Below are 4,578 nucleotides of genomic sequence, written 5' to 3'. Positions count from 1 at the left end.
AGTCAACCTCCACGTTCATGGGACAGCAGAGGAAGATGAACCCGCAGACGAGAGAGGAAAGGAGCAGACAGAGAGATGACAGAAAAACCAGAGTGCTGTCACATCTGCCAAAGGAGGTGGCTGACAGTTAAAGGGTGGAAAATTAAGCTCTGAGCACAGGTGAATTAAGCACTGAGCAGTTGTCACCAGTGACTTTGGCGGAGTGGAGGTTTTGTGCAATGGGGATGGGGAAAGCCAAGGGGCCATGGGCTGTGGACTGGGACCCAGACTGGAGGACGCGTTTGCACCAAGTTTGCTGGGAAAGTGTGGGTGGGAGATAGTGTTGCTGCTGGAGAGGGTTACGGGGCAGACAGAGGTCCTGCTTCATTCTTGCCATTTGTCCTTCCCCCAAATGGGAGAGACTTGTGTGTGTTTAAATTCTGGTGCAAAAGAGCCGGTGGCACGGGGGCACAGGGGCACGGGGCGCGGGGGAGGTGGAGGAAACAGAAAACAGAGATAAGGACGAGACTGAGGTCTGAGTGGCCGAAAGTGGTATCTGATCTTCCCAAGTATTTTCAGACGGGCTTCTAAGAACAAAGGTAATTTCTACTTACATCGTTTTCCAAAGTGGTTAGTTTGCCCTGGGGAAATAAGCCACTGCCTCTCTGGAGCCAACCCTGCTTGAGGGAACAAACTCTACAGCACAGTTCTTTCATTTAACATATATTTGTTCTTTTCTCTTTCATTTTTAATTAGACCTCAGGTGCACAGAAGGGCAGCAATCATAGTTCTTAGCTCGTGACTTTCTCTCAATATTGGTCTGTATTTGTCCTGCATCGAATTGGTTATTTATTTAATTTAATTTTTTCAAAATGATTTGTTTGTCCAGTTTTATTTCGATAGAATTGACATACAGCACTCTATAAATCCATTATTTTAGATAATATAGTAACATCCACGAGCTCACTTTGTCATACCCTTTCCACCTTTCTTCTCCAAATCTAGGCCCCCACACCTCACCCTCCAGCGTCCTATTGCCCTGCCTTCCCTATACCGGGGCATCCAGAATCCAGTTCATCACTTTGTTATACTGCGCGTAACACTTAAAAGTACTTTGAAAATTTTAGTTGTTTTTCATTTAGAGTCTTCGTATAGTTTTTTCATACACTATGAAATTGCTAAAGTTCATCCATGTCGTTGCAGGTGGCTATAATTCATTTCATTTGACTGTCTCGTAACATTTATCATGTGAACAGACCATGGTGGAAGACACCGTTTTAAGATGGCCACCAAGCTGAGATTGCTAGGCCCTGGTGTACACACGCATTATGTAATCAAACACTAATCGAGGTGCTGCTGTGATGAGATTTTGCAGGTGTAATTAAGTTTCCAAACCAGTGGACCTTAAGAAAGGGAGCTTCACCCCATCCCAGGAGCTCTTTACATTGGCGTCCAGAGTCAGTAGTTGAAAGCTGCGGTAAAGGTCCCTTGCTAACCTTGCGGAAGAAAGCTGTCCTACCGTGGAGAGGGCCAAGTGGCAGATGGCCTTTAGAAGATAAAAACAGCTCCAGCCGACAAGCCAGCAAGAAAGTGGGACTGTAGTCCCGAGACCCCTAGTGTGACAGCCTGCTGAAATGTGAAAAGGTTAAAGGATAATTAAAACCTGAAACTGGACAAAGGAAGTCTATACCTTAGGCCTAGTTTCTGGAACCCCTAACCGCATTCTGTTAATCATGAAACTTGTAACAATGAGCTCATACGCTAACTGCCAATTTTAGCCTGTGTAACCCTGCTTGCTTGCATGGCATGAAAAATAATCAATTGTATATAAGCTGAAAATTACTGTTTGGCCATCGCCCATGGGAACACTGGCTATTGCCCATGGGAACATGGGCAATCACCCATAGGAACATAACATTCTAACAACAAGCTTTCTGCTTCTGTACTCCCCGCTTACACACCTGACCAGTGGGTTGACAGGTAGTGAATAGGAGAAAGATAGACCTTTGTGTTTAAGATAGAATGAAGAATGAGATTTAGGACTTGAAAACCTTGTATCTTGGCATTTCTTGTACAGGACAGCCACTGGCTACTAAACATCCTTTGAGAGCATACTTGGTTTGGTCTATTCTATACAGGCCACAACACTAGGAACTGAATTCTGCCAACCAGTGAACTAGGAAGCAGACCCCAGCCTCATTTACGATGGGTAACACCTTGATCCAGCCTGGTGAGACCCTGAGCAGAGCACCCAGCCAGGATGTGTCCAGACTCCTGATCTACAGAACTCTGAGATAATAAATGGTATTGTTTTAAGCCAAGAAGTTTGTGGTAATTTGTTATGCAGCAGGAAAAAAATGAAAACAAATGTAATCTATTCTACTTTTCCTTGATGAGCATTTGGGTTGTTTCCAGGTTTTTGCTATTGAGAGCAATCTTGTTAGAAACTCTACTGCATATTTTGCCTGTGTTACAGATGCAAGAACTTCAGGTATATTTCCACGAGTGAAATTGTTGAATGATAGGGTATGTGAATTTTTAACTTTAGGAAGACGTGCTAAACTTTTCCCCCAATGTTCTAATATCAATTTATACCCCCGCCGGCAAATATGCAAGGATTTTCGTTTATCTCAGTTAAATGTGGTCAGAAGATGTGATTTGCGTGATATCCTTTTATCATTTTTAGATTTTGCTTATCTTTAATAATACTTTCTGACTATTTTATATTGCATGACCGACCATACATCCTGATTTGCCTAAAACAGTCCTGGCTTATTTCTCTTTTCCTGGTGTAATTCTTAATAATACCTTTTATTCTCAAAGGTATATGCTGGTTTAGACAATAAATGATATATAGTTATGCTAATTTTATATGATATTAATATTGTTATGTGAGCTAATTTTTGGCCAATAGTTGCCTAATGTGTCTTTTTACATGCTTTTGCTTTCAAACTTTGTATGTTCTTATGTTGTTTGTGTATCTAAATATTGTAAGACAATATATTTCTGGATTTTTCTAGTTTTGGCAATCTAACGTCTTTTAATTGGGGCATTTGGTTCATTTACATTTATTGTCATTATCAATATATTTGGACCTGTTTATGCCCTAGTCCCGGCTTGGCTCTTAATTTGTTACTCAGTTTGTCTTATTTTTGCAATGTCTTTAAAAATTAAAATTTGTTAGGAGGGGTGAAATAGGTGAAAGGGATTAAGAGGTATAAACTGCCAGATATGAAATAAATGTCATGGGAATGTAATGTACAGCACAGGGAATACAGTCAATGATTTTGTATTTAACTTTGTATCATGACAGATAATTACTAGACTTATCATGATGTTCATTTTATAAGGGATATAAATGTCAAATCTCTGTGTTTTACACCTGAAACGAATTATACTATTGTATATCGACTGTATTTCAATAAATGCAAAAATTAAAATATGTTTCCCCCATCACATGAGACAAACATTTAGCCCATTCTAACAGTCCTCGGTGTCCACCGTCCCCAACGCCATCCTGTCAATGTTGCCTGGAGCAGAACTGCGCAGAAAATAGTCACTTGCCACATGTGGCTACTGAGCACTGGAAAGTCCAGATTGAGATGTGCTCTAAGTGTGAAACACACGCTGGATTTCGAAGGGTTAGTATGTGAAAGAGATGATAAAACATCTCATTAACAGGTTTTTATTGAGTGTAGGTCGAAATGATGTAAGTTTGTATATATTAGGTTAAATAAAAACACTGTTAAAATTAATTTCACCTGTTTTAAATTTTCAGCGTGATTTAAGTTTAAAATGACATTTGTGGCTCATGATATTTCTTTTGGACAGTGCTGATCTAGACTTTAATTCTGAATAATTATAAACAGGGTTTTTCTTGTTTTGGTCTTAGCATTTTTTAAAAGGCAGCAACCAACTTTTTCTAAGGCATTCGGTCACTTTTACATCTACGTTTCTTGCAGAAACTCCTTGATTTAATTCTCCTCGACTTCAAATTCTGAGGCCTTGGATAACAAGAACATTTATTTTACGCCGTGGTGTTTAAATGGCGGTTTGGTTGCATCCCTATTTTTAGGTTCTAAGGTCATTTCCTTCGATACTCTTTGAAGGATTGAAAACTATGCTCCCCTGTCTGCACACATCCACTGCTGCTGTTGGGGAAGATGGTGTCAACCTGATTTTTGTTCCTCTGTATGAAACGCTCTTTTCCTCGTTCCGCGTTCAGAATTTTCTTTTCTTTTCCTCGTTCCGCGTTCAGCATTTTATTTGTCTTTGATAGTCCCGTGTTTTACCATAAGGCGTCTAGCCGTGTTTCCTGTCTCTCTTCATTTTCCTCATTCTCATTCTACTGGTCCTTTCATTTTGAGGCATTTCTTTTTCTTCTCTTTTTTTTAAACTCTAGGAAATCCAGCTCCATTATTTCTTCAACTATTCCCACTCCCCTTTTTTTTCTTTGTATTCCTCTGTCTTACTAAGTCTCATTATCTGGATGTAAATTACCCATATTTCTTTGTATTTCTTTAATATTTTCTACGTTTTGTTCTTTTAAAGGATTTCCTCATCTGGATTTTTTTTTTTTTTCTATTTTTTCTTTGCTTG

The sequence above is a fragment of the Pteropus alecto genome, unplaced genomic scaffold, assembly GCF_000325575.1.
Source record: "Pteropus alecto unplaced genomic scaffold, ASM32557v1 scaffold3, whole genome shotgun sequence".
Taxonomy (NCBI): domain Eukaryota; kingdom Metazoa; phylum Chordata; class Mammalia; order Chiroptera; family Pteropodidae; genus Pteropus; species Pteropus alecto.
Note: the sequence above shows the minus strand (reverse complement) of the source record.